This window comes from Hyla sarda, chromosome 9 (assembly GCF_029499605.1).
Source record: "Hyla sarda isolate aHylSar1 chromosome 9, aHylSar1.hap1, whole genome shotgun sequence".
Classification (NCBI taxonomy): Eukaryota; Metazoa; Chordata; class Amphibia; order Anura; family Hylidae; genus Hyla; species Hyla sarda.
The window spans coordinates 85,343,517-85,357,122 of record NC_079197.1 but is presented as its reverse complement, the minus strand read 5'-3'; positions in this window follow the sequence as shown (position 1 = coordinate 85,357,122).

Sequence of the window (13,606 nt, the reverse complement as noted above, 5' to 3'; positions counted from 1 at the left end):
GCCCTTGACAGATTAACAGGTACAAAATAGTACACTACTTAGATGTACGTATGTGGTATGCACTTATGAGGGCCGAAAAATGTGCTACAGTACACTTAAAAAAAGTATCTGAGTACAACATCAGTCGGTGAGTACTTTTGCCTGGATTTTCACAGTATCTAGGTCCTTGATAGATTAACAGGTACAAAATAGTACACTACTTAGATGTATGTATGTGGTATGCACTTATGAGGGCAGAAAAATGCGCTACAGTACGCTTAAAAAATGTACTGGAGTAAAACACCAGCCTGTGATTACTTTTGCCTGGACTTTCAAAGTATCTAGGCCCTTGACAGATTAACAGGTACAAAATAGTACACTACTTAGATGTACGTATGTGATATGCGCTTGTGAGGGCAGAAAAATGCACTACAGTATGCTTAAAAAACTTATTGGAGTACAACACCAGCTGGTGAGTACTTTTAGCTGTCCTTTTATAAGATCTAGGCCCTTGAGAGTTAAACAGGTACAAAATTGTACACTACTTAGGTGTAGGTATGTGGTGCGCACTTATGATGGCAGAAAAATGTGCTACAGTACGCTTAAAAAAATGCATTGGAGTAAAACACCAGCCGGTGATTACCTTTGCCTGGACTTTCACAGTGTCTAGGCCCTTTGCAGATTAACAGGTACAAACTAGTACACTACTTAGATGTACATGTGTGGTATGCACTTATGAGGGCAGAAAAATGCCCTATAGTCCGCTTAAAAAATGTATGGAGTAAAACACCTGCCGGTGATTACTTTTTGCTGTCCCTTCACACTATCTAGGCCTTTGACAGATTAACCGGTACAAAATAGTACACTACTTTGATGTAGGTATGTGGTATGCACTTATTATGGCAGAAAATGCGCTATAGTACACTTAAAAAAGTATCTGAGTTCAACACTAGCCGGTTAGTACTTTTGCCTGGCCTTTCACAGTATCTAGGCCCTTGTTTACTACATGTGTGGTATGCACTTATGAGGGCAGAAAAATGTGCTATAGTACGCTTAAGAAATGTATTGAAGTAAAACATCAGCCGGTGATTACTTTTGGCTGTCCTTTCACACTATCTAGGCCCTTGACAGATTAAGTGGTACTAAATAGTACACTACTTAGATGTAGGTATGTGGTATGCACTTATTATGGCAGAACATGCGCTATAATACACTTAAAAAAGTATTTGAGTTCAACACCAGCCGGTTAGTACTTTTGCCTGGCCTTTCACAGTATCTAGGCCCTTGACAGATTAACAGGTACAAAATAGTACACAACTTAGATGTATGTATGTGGTATGCACTTATGATGGCAGAAAAATGCACTACAATATGCTTCAAAAAACGTATTGGAGTAAAACACCAGCCGGTGATTACTTTTGCCTGAACTTTCACAGTATCTAGGCCGTTGACAGATTAACAGGTACAAAATAGTACACTACTTAGATGTACATATGTGGTATGCACATATGAGGGCAGAAAAATGCGCTATAGTACGCCTAAAAATGTATTGGAGTAAAACACCAGCCGGTGATTACTTTTGGCGGTCCTTTCACACTATCTAGGCCCTTGACAGATTAACAGGTACAAAATAGTACACTACTTAGATGTAGGTATGTGGTTTGCACTTATGAGGGCAGAAAAATGTGCTACAGTACGCTTAAAAAAACGAATTTTTGCAGAACACCAGCAGTAGACAACAGTGCTGTGTACTAAACCCAAAACAGTAAGTGTTTATTGGAATTTTTTTTAATACAATACATACAAAAAGTCAATAGGGAACTGTAGCAATATGATCATGTTGACAAAGCAGCAATACTAAAAGTAAAGAGGGTGCTCAAATGACATTCAACACAACCGATAGAATGGCTGACAAAAATATAATCGATACGCTCTTAACGCAACTAAAGTAATGTCACAAAGATCTGGTGATAAATGCATGGTTGCATTAAGCAATCGCACAATCATATGCTAAAAAAACAATTCGACACATATGAAAGCAGAGAAATAGGAAATCAGAAAGGAAAGAAAGGGGGGTGAAAGAATGGCGGAGAAAGAAGGAAAGAAAATGTGCAGGAAAAGTAGGGCTTACCTCGTGAGCTGGGGCGACAACATGTGCAAATATGTGAGTGGCATTGAAAGAGATGGAGAGAATGTCAAGGGCATGTGGATGTGGGGGCACTAGAGTCAGTACCTTCCAGAAGTTGGATTCTAAAGTCAGGCAAGGCCATATATGTCAGCCATGGGGACCAGGTGGCTTGAAACTGATTTAGGTGTCTTCTGGAATCCGCCAGAAGTTCCTCCATCTGACATATGTGGGATACCTCGGTCAGCCAGGACGAGAACGTAGGAGGGGAAGCGGACTTCCAGAGGCGAGGTATAACTGTTCTGGCAGCGATCAAAAGGAAGTGTGCCAATTTAGTGGGGTAGCGGGGTGCAGGGTAGGGGAGCACAGACAGCAAAGTGGAAGTCGGGGATTTAGTGATAGGGAGTGAGGTCAGACGGTGATAGCTTCCAATACCTGGGACCAAAAGGAGTCTAAGATAGGGCATGTGAGCCATATGTGCGACATTGTCCCTCCCTGTTGTCCACATCTCCAACAGATGTCTGGAACTGACGGATAGATGCGGGACAACAGGGTAGGCACTCTATACCACCTGGTAAGAATCTTATAGTTAGTTTCCTGGGCCTTGCTGGAGACTGAGGATTTGTGGCAGAGTGTCAGAGCACGATTCCAGTGTTCATCTGGGATATTTTCCGGAATCTCAGCTTCCCAGGCAGATCGGAAGGACAGTGGCTGCAGTGCATATGTGTCTAAAATAAGGCCGTAGATAGTACTAACTGCGTGCGGTATTGAGGAGGAGGACACACATAAAGACTCAAATTTTGTGAGCGGACGATACAGCACAAGAGCGCGGTTGTGGGAGGTGTAAAAATGTTTTAGCTGGTTGTATTGGAATATATGGAGTGGAAAGCATGGAGTCCCTCCTGTGATGTCAGAAAGAGACTTCAATCCCATAACAGTTATGAGGGAGTGAAAGGACGTCCCCATGTCTTGGGAGTATGTAAGGAATGTATGCAATGTCAGTGCCGGGGGGAAAGCCGGGTTCCCAAAGAGAGGTGTGAGCGGGCCACCCGGGGAGTATAGGTTCAATTTCTTCAGATACGAGGAGTGAGCCCGAAATATGGAATTGAATATCGGAGTGATGTTACGTGGTTTGCGAAAGGCGGGGGCGGATCGACCAGCCACAATATTGACAAGGGGTCAACACCACTGGCCCTACTCTCAAGAGCCACCCACTGCTTTTCATAGCGGCTATGGAAACAATCAAGCAGTCATGTGAGGACTGCCGAGAGGTAATAAGAGAGACAGTCGGGCATGGCCAGGCCGCCCTCCGTCTTCCGTCTATAAAAGACACTTCTAGCTACCCTGGGACGTCGGTGAGACCAGACAAACCTCGACTGCAACGCAGAGACCTCCTGGAAAAAGGACCGGGGAACATGGGTGGGGATACCAGAAAACAGATAAAGAAGACGCAGTAAAGCGTTCATTTTAAAGATATTGATTCTTCCCAACCAGGAAAAATCCCTTCGTTCCCATCTCGCCAAGTCTGATCTCAATGAGTGCAGGAAAGGGGGAAAATTGAGCCGGAAAGTGTGGGACAGATCTGACGGAACCTGGACACCCAAGTATTTTAGGGATGACGTCTGCCATTTAAATGGATAAAGGGTTTTAAGTAAGGCCAGCGTCCGGGGCGGGAGAGTAATATTTACAGGTTCACTTTTCGCGGGATTTAGCTTGTAGTTACTATAATTGGAGAAGCGACGAAGCGTCACCATGAGGGACGGCAGAGTAGTAACGGGGGAGGATAGGTAAAGGAGAATGTCATCAGCGAACGCCGAACACTTAAAATGGGAAGGAGGCAGGGAAAGGGTTCTGACGGATGTCTACCAAAAGGTGTTCCATGCATAGAACATATAAGAGGGGGGATAAAGGGCAACCCTGCCTCGTCCCATTACAAATGTTAAACGTGTCCGATAGACAGCCATTCAGTCTGATCTGGGCTTGTGGGTTAGCGTAGAGAGCCATTATTCTATGGCGCATCAAGCAGATGATTTTTTGTTGAATAAAGACACAGAATTGCGCTGAAAAATTATTCCTGCCTCCTCTGCTACGGTTTATGAAGTTGGGGCAGCTTGTTGAAATGTATGAGGCAATACTCAGATCTCTGCCCCTCTCTGTAATACAATGCAGTAGAAAGTGACTGGGAGGTTACTGGCTGTAGTAAAAATCCTTTGTAGTGGAAAAAATCACTGCTCTCTGTCCACCAGAACGCTGATGTGACTAGGAGGCGAAACACTGCTGGAAAAAAGCTTTTCTGTGTATCACACACACATAGGCTGTCTGTCCTATCTCTCTGCAGTGTATTGAATGAAGTGACTGGCTGCCGATTACATAGGGCTGCGACATCGCAGGGGTGACTGGCTGCTGATAGGCTGCATATGATTCAGGGTCATCCCGCCTACTGTTGCTCCCGCCTTTCCAGAGTTCATTGCCCCATGTCCTCATATGTGGATCCGCCATTTTAGATGCCCTGGAGCCTGGACCGCACTAAATGGAGATTAATGAAGAAATTTGCTTTATAGAATCGCGGCGGTATTCGGATTCGTTGCAAATCGAATTTTTACTGAAATCCATAATGAATTTGGATTTGTCAGCTTCAATTCGCTCATCTCTAAATATGATAAAAGGCACAGTAGAGGAAAACCTCCATTTCATTTGTCCCTAATCACTAAATTATACAAAAAGGATTCTTGTAATAACAGTAAAATAGGTGGGTGGAACATCTATAGGTCGATCATAGTGATGTCAAAAGGGTTCTTCCATGGTTCCAACAAACAATTAGAACCTTTAAAACCTCTTAAGGGTATGTTCACACTTAAAGGATCCTGCGCAGATTTGATGGGCAGGATTTGTAACTGCCGATTAGAAGCTGTGCTCACTCATTTAGTTTACATTGAAATCTGCAGCAGAAAATGCTGTGCATCAAATCCTGGGCATCAAATATGCATACATGTGAACGTACCCTAAAGGAGCACTCTAGCTTCTACTATTAATCCTCCATTGTGCCCGGGGCTAAAAACAAATGAAAATAAACTTTCACTCACCTTCCTGCATTCCCCTGGAGCGCTGCTACAGCAGATCGGTCCTCTGGTCCCGTCTTTTGCTTTCTTCCTGTGTACGGATTGTCACACGGTGCTCAAACTATCGCTGGCGGGACATCGCTGCGGCTAGTGATAGGCTAAGTGCCGTATGATAATCTGTGTGATGATCCGGGACGGGAGGACCAATCAGCTGTAGTAGCGCTCTGGGGGAACAGAGGAAGATGAGTGAAAGTTTATTTTCATTTTTTTTTCAGCCCAAGCACAATGGAGGATTAATGGTCAGTGCTAGAGTACTCCTTTAAAACTCTGTGTACAGCATTTCTTAACCTTCTTTTATTTTTAGCATCCCTTTGTAACTAGGAGAAGGTTAGTCACAATATCTCCTGAGGTAACTCCTGTGCACAGTTCAGGAGCTACCTCACAAGGTTCATGTGACACTTACTTATCATCACTGACACTTACTTATCACTTTGACCCAGCAGTGTCAGAGGGCATCCACCTATACCCATTAGCCATTACTAGGTGGCTGCCTTTTCCCTATTAAACAAATAATGTTTTCAATGCACAGATTCTTGCAGATTGTCATTTATAACTGTAAATCACTGTAAATTAGGCTACATAGATACAATTAAATCCAGGAAAAGGGGACCTGGCTAGCGTCCTTCCTTTCCCCAGATTCTAGAACTTGTTATTACTTTAACAACCAGTTCTGGAGAACTGGAGACATCCCACCCCTGGCTGCTGTTTGGAATATATTCACTTGGCACTCAAAGCTTTTGCACCTTTGGTAATTTTCAAGCTGCCATGGTTTTTAGACTGGTTTAGAATTTATCTGATGTTAGGAAGTTCTTTATATCCGTTCTGGTCATGCATAATGTAGTTATATAGCATTATTCATTTGGACATTGTTTTATTTATAGTTCATAGGATGAGGTGTGCATAGTGAAGAAACGTCATGTGTTATGTTTTACTTCCTGTATATCTTCTTATAAATGCAGACAGCAGGATGTATGAGTTTGGACTATATTCAGCCTGGCACCAGAACCTTCTTTGCTTTGCACAAACTATGTTACCTTGACCGCAAGTCTAGTCACACACCAATAGGAATTTCTTCATCCTGGTTTATTTAATGCAGCTCAGACAGCCAAGCCCATCCTGTCCTGTTTAGTGACAAGTATGTATTTTATGAATCAGTCTAACAAACAATCCAATATTAGGAGAGATGCATATGAACACAGTAAGGAAAGATAACGAAGAAGAAGAAAAGGAGACCGCACTCACCATCCAGTGAACAACTTCTTTACTGTCAGTAGTAAGGCATATACATAGCGTGCAGGACAGGCATAAGATGTTACTAGGCAGAGGTGGTTATGGGACAGTACTGTTTTGCATGATTAACATGCTTCCACAAGCCGACACCTGGCGTCTCACTTTGCGCATGTGCAATATATGTGAGATGCACCGGAACAGGTAAGAAACAAACTAGGTCATGTCATCGTGAGGGGTGTAAACAAAACAAATAGTAGGTGATTAAAAACATATAATAATGTACAAAACTACATGATATGTATAGAATCAAGTGACAGCATAACTGTTACAGAAATGGGCTAAATTCATAACGATCATTGAACCGTAAAGGTCCTGTGGCATCAAGCTGGATAATCCAGTGTGATTCCTTTTGCAACAGTATGTCGTATCTATAACTATTATTAGCTGACGGGTATACTCTTTCTAAACCAGCAAACTTTAATAAGACAGTGAGTGTTACTATTATGGACCTCGCGCATATGAGTAATTAAACGTATGGCACTATTACCGGTTCTAATGGATCTAAGATGTTCTTGAACACGGACATGGAGCTGGCGAATGGTCTTGCCTACATAATAAAAGCCGCATGGGCATATTAGTACATAGATGACATAGGTAGTACGGCATGTAATCAGCTGATTTACAACATGTGTATAGTTGCCTAGTTTAATTTGTCTGCTAGCAGAATTCTGAGGACAGAATGAACAGCTCCTAGATGGAAAATTTGCTTTTAGGGAATAACCTGTTAACCATGAAGAAGATGTAGGTTTTTGAGTTTTAGTTGTAAATTTTTTAAGGTGATCGCCTATGGAAACACTTTTCCTAAAAGTTATTAAAGGAATATTCCAGGCCGAAACTTATTTTTATATATATACATATATATATATATATATATATATATATATATGTATATATATATATATATATATATATATATATATATATATATATATATCAATCAACTGGCCCCGGAAAGTTAAACAGATTTGTAAATTACTTCTATTAAAAAATCTTAATCCTTCCAATAGTTATTAGCTTCTGAAGTTGAGTTGCTGTTTTCTGTTTAACTGCTTTCTGATGACTCACGTCCGGGAGCTGTCCAGCTCCTATGGGAATATTCTCCCATCATGCACAGCTCCCGGGACGTGACATCATCATTGAGCAGTTAGACAGAAAACTTCAGAAGCTAATAACTATTGGAAGGATTAAGATTTTTTAATAAAAATAATTTACAAATCTGTTTAACTTTACGGAGCCAGTTGATGTATAAAAAAAAAAGTTTTTGCCTGGAATACCCCTTTAATGTTTTTTTGGCTGCAAATTCTTTTAGGTCATTATCTGTACTGAGTAGATGACTATGTATAGCTCTAGTTACTGTTTGGGTGAGGTTAGTGTTATCAAGGGAGAAAGCTAATCTTTTTTAATTTTTGTTTTTTCAGTATTTTTTCTTTGGTATTAACAGCTCTGTTCTATTAAATCTCCTGGCTTTTTCTAAGCCCGAGTCAATTATAGATGGAGGATAGTCTCTGGCTAGGAGTCTAAAGCCTGTTTTTCAAAAATATGAATATTGCTGTTAATACACCTCAGGCGCAGGAATTGGGAGTAAGGGATGCCACATTTTGTGGGTGGGAGCTCTGATATTGGAGGATAGAGTTACGGGTAATGGGTTTTCAATATCCCATAGTAACTAAAGTATCATTGATGACCTCCAATTTTACATCCAAAAATTCAAGCTCCGCTCCTCCATAAAACGGAAGTGAACAACATGTTCTGTTAAGGAAAACAACAAATTCATCAAATTTAGTTTTTGGACCATCCTCTACAAAGCGTAGGAAGAGTTTAATGTATTTAGTGTAGGGGTTGAGGCTGGAAAAGATATAACGCCGTTCGAAGATAGCGAGGAAGAGATTGGCATAAGTACAGGAGACCGGCGTGCCCATAGCAGTGCCGGTCTCCTGTCTATACCAATCTTCTTCCTCTTTGAACTCATTGTGTGAAAGCACAAACAAAAGGGCATCATCAGGCAAATGAAACAAAAGCTTTGGTTTTATCAGTCTCACTTAGAAAGTCGCAGATTGCCTTCACACCTGCATCCCAAGGGATGCGGGTGTACAGGCTCTCAATGTCAATGGATGCTAGTTTATAGTTACTGTGCCATTCAAATCCATGTCTCTGAGATAGGTAGGTGTGTGTTTTAATAAGGGCTTTAACAACCATTCAATATATTGAAAGAGGTACTCGGTCGCAGAGCCAATCCCCGCAATGATCGGTCTCCCAGGGGGTTGGCTATGTGACTTGTGTACCTTAGGTAAAATATACCACTTAGCGGGTCTGGGAGAATTAGGGAGAAGTTTTTCTGCATTTTTAGAAGAAATAATACCTTGTTCTAATTGCTGTCTAAGGAAGGAACGCAACTGATTTAGTGTTTCTTGAGTTGGGTCGGAGGGGAGACGTGCATAAGTAGTGCTGTCGCCTAGCAGACGCTTGGTTTCAGAGGTGTAGTACTCGGTGGTCATTACTACAGTACTTCCACCTTTGTTGGCCCTAGACACCTTTAAATCACATCTGCCTGTGAGCCACTTTAATGCACGTTCTTCTCCTATAGATAGATTATTGATGGCATTAGGATACTCTATCGCTTTAATGTCCCTGCACACAGACTGTATGAATAAATCTAAAGGACTTGGGGGGGGGGGGAATTTAGAAGGCTTACTCCTCTAAATGTGTCTACTTCAGGGTCTTCTACAGGGGGCTGAGTATCAGGGACAAAAGCGTCCTGAGATGTGTCTGCTAGGTGGCATAAATCATGAATAACCTGAAGGTCGGTGGCAGTGGCATTGCTAATAGGGGAAAATCCTAAGGGACCTATCTTAGCTTGAAAGTCACCTTTTCTTTGTAATTCCTGGTTGCAAATGGTAAAATTTTTATTAAACACTTTAAATAAATTGATTTTCCTAGTAACTTTAAATAAATCAATTTTGAACTGTGTATAGTCAAAGGACTCACACAGCCCGAAATTAAGTCCCTTGGGCAACAGAGAAACACAATCTATAGAGAGGGGTACATCTGTCAAATTAATCACGTTAGACTGTTCGTTGGTATTAGTCCCTCCATGAGACACCCTTTCTTTTGATGGAGCTGGCGTGGTCTCTTCCTCCCTCTGCCCCTCCGGGTTTTCTTTCTAAAGGGGACGGTCTAGAGGTAAACTGTTGAGATGGATCCGGACGATTCGTGGAATCGTCTGACTGGCTAGTGTCAGACTCTGTTGTTCAAAAGTCAGAAGGATTTTTACGGCCATTTCCTCTTCTGCTGTTTTAGTTACCGCAACAAAATAGTTTACTCTGTTTTTCAGTATTCCAAGAAAAAACTTGTGAAGAGTTGTAATCTGTTTTATCTCTAATACATTTTTTCCCCGCTTGGTCTCTATAATCTCAGCTTGCAGAATGGCAATTTTGTTGTCCAATTTCTTAAATAATGTTGCAGCCACGGTAGTACTAACCCGAGTGTGATATTCTGTTTTTGTTTTGCAAAGGTCGGCTGTAAGGCTAGATTTCCACTTGTTTTTTTTTTTTACAAAAACGCCAATAAAAACTCCCATTCTGCCGCATGGCGTTTTTTTTTTTATAGAAAAAATGCTGCGGCCAGATGTTAGCTGCAAGTCAATAGTAAACTGCAAAATGCCAAATCCACTTGGCATTTTTCAGTTTGGCGTTTTTTTAATCCTTTTGGCGTTTTTGGGCTCCTCTTGTCGAGACTTTGGCGTTTTTTCGGGAAAATCTTGGCGTTTTTCTCCCATAGAAGTCTATGGGAGTGAAAAAACGCCAAGAAAAACGCCATGTGGGTTTTAAATTTGGGGGTTTTTTTCAGGCGTTTTTTATTCTCTTTTGGACTTTAGCGATCCAAAAAAGTGTTGGAGATACCTATTTTATTATAATTTAGTAGGGTACCATTAAAAAATTATAATAAAAAGATACAGTAGTGATGGAAAAAATTGTATTTAACGAAATTTACCTTTTTTATAACAAAATTTTAATTAATTTTTAAACAGGGATCAATTTATGTGGGCGGGTAGGGCACTAAAAATGTGGCCGACAAAAATTAAAATGTAGTGTGTGTGTTTTTCACTTAAAATTTTTTACATTTTTTAGGTAGTGCTACTACTCCCAGCATAGAACACACTGTTCCATGATAGGAGTAGTAGTTACCTGTACTAATTGAAAGATCGCAGGGGTTCGTTGCAATCCTCCTGTATAATGTATAGATGCGGCCGCTCTTCTATGGTCCCTGCACTGCTGTATATATACACCTATACAGAGACACCTATACATCTACAGAGAGCTGTGATTGGTCAGATGGTTCCAGCCAATCACAACTCTGTGGGAAATAGGAATATGTGTATATATACGGCAGTGCAGGGACCAGAAGAGAAGAGCAGCTGCATCTATACATTATACAGGAGGATCACAGCGGGTGTCAGGAGGAGTGACACTCCCTGCAATCTGTCTATTAATGCAGATACTACAGCTCCCAGCAGAGTGTGCTCCATGTTGGGAGCAGTAGTACCTGCAGTAAGGGACAGATCACAGCGGATGTCACTTCTCCTGAAACCCCCTGCGATCCTCCTGAAGTGACTGTCAGGATCAGCTGTTCTCAAGGCTACAGAGCCGGGAGATCAGCTGATGCTGAGCAGTAAGATATACATCGTATACCTACTGCCCAGCAAGAACTTACAGTGAGCCTGCAATGTGTATACAGTATTCACATTGTTGGCTCACTTAACCCCTTGCTGAGCTGTGCGCTAAGCCAGCCCGGCAAGGAAAAAGTTAACTTACACAACTGGATAGTGTAGGTTAACCCTTTGGGCGGTATACACTATAAACAGCTATCTATAGATAGCTGTATATAGTATATACAGAAGATGTAGAAGTCCCCTTACCTCCGTCCAGTCCCCGCGGGTCAGTGTAGCTCCGCCCCCCCCCCCCCCAGTGATTACGTCATTAGGGGCGTAATCCAGATCCAGGCTAGTAATCCAGGCGTAATCCAGATCCAGGGCGTAATCCAGATCCAGGCTAGTAAGTCTGAAGCTCTGTTCACATTGTCCGTTTTGGATAATGGGAACAGACCCTTCTGCCAGTGTCTACCCAGACAGGGAGACACCAGCTGTTGCTAAACTACAACTCCCAGAAAACCCAGACAGCCAAAGGCTGTCTGGGCATGCTGGGAGTTGTAGTTTTGCACCAATTGGAGTCTCCCTGTTTAGGTAAACATTGCATTATGGGCGCTCTCCCCTGCAGAGAGCGCAAAAAATGTCCTAACCCATTTTTTGTGTTTTTTTCTTCTCGTTTCAGATCACTGTATGCAGAGGATTACGATGGATTCGATGGATTACGACGGATGAACTTGATTTTTTTTATTTTAATAAAATGGTTAACGAGGGCTGTGGGGAGTGTTTTTAAAAATAAAATCATTTTTCCAATTGTTGTGTTTTTTTTATTGAATATTAAGGCTTTGTAATGGAGGCTGTCTAATAGACGGAATTCATTACTAAGTCAGGGCTTAGCGTTAGCCCCAAAAACAGCTGGCGCTAACCCCCAATTATTACCTCGGCACCCACCGCCACAGGGGTGCCGGGAAGAGCCGGTACCAACAGGCCAGGAGCATCTAAAATGGCGCTTCTGGACCTAGGCGGTAACAGGCTGGTGTTATTTAGGCTGGGGAGGGCCAGTAACAATGGTCCTCACCCACCCTGGTAATGTCAGGCTGTTGTTGCTTGGTTGGTATCTGGCTGATACTGAAAATAGGGGGAATCCTATGCATATTTTTTTTTTTTTTTTATTTATGGGAAAAAAACGCATAGGGTTCACAGTATATTCAGGATCAGCCAGATACCAACAAAGCAGCAACAGCCTGACGTTACCAGGGTGGAAGAGGACCATTGTTAATGGCCCTCCCCAGCCTAAATAACGTCAGCCTGTTACTGCCTAGGCCCAGGAGCGCCAATTTTGACGCTCCGGGCCATTTGGTGGTGGGTACCGGGGTAATAATTGGGGGTTAGCGCCAGCTGTTTTTGGGGCTAACGCTAAGTCCCGGCTTAGTAATGGATTCCGTCTATTAGACAGCCTCCATTACTAAACCTGAATATTCAATAAAAAAAATACACAACACATTGGAAAAATTATTTTATTTTAAAAAACACTCCCCCACAGCCCTCGTTAACCATTTTATTAAAATAAAAAAAATCAAGTTCATCCGTCGTAATCCATCGAATCCGTTGTAATCCTCTGCATACACGGATCTGAAACGAGAAGAAAAAAAACACAAAAAAAAAGGGTTAGGACATTTTTTTGCGTTCTATGCAGGGGAGAGCGCCCATAATGCAATGTCTACCTAAACAGTGAGCCTCCAATTGGTGCAAAACTACAACTCCCAGCATGCTGGGAGTTGTAGTTTAGGAACAATTGGAGTCTCCTTGTCTGGGTAGACACTGGCAGAAGGGTCTGTTCCCATTATTCAAAACAGACAATGTGAACAGAGCTTCAGACTAGCCTGAATCCTGCCTGTAGCTCAGCCCCCTAATGACATAATCACTAGGGGGTGGAGCTACATGGACCGGCGGTGACAGAAACGAGGGAGGTAAGTGGACCTCCTGTTATGTATACACTATATACAGCTATCTATAGATAGCTGTATATTCTGTCTACCACCCAAAGGGGCTATGGGAGCAGGGAGTCCTGTCAGTCTGGTGACAGGATTCCCTGCTCCTGTATAGTATACACGGGTACACTATGCCCCCCTCTATACTATACGGCCGGGGAGGTGAGTAGTGATGCTATACATCACTCCTCATCTCCTTACACTCTGTTGACCGGGCGCTCAGCATCCGACCCACGGAGTGGTACCTGAAGGCAGTGAGAAAACTGCCACAGGGGACAAAACTGTCTGTTTCCACACACCAGGGAAAACGCCAGAAAAAACGCCAGAATACTGCAAAACTGAGGAAAAACCTGTGGCAGTTTTTGCTGCCGTTTTTGCTGGCGTTTTTTTAGGTGTACAAAAAAAAAACAAATGGAAACCTAGCCTTTTAGAATTGTATTCACTTTGTATTCACTTTGAT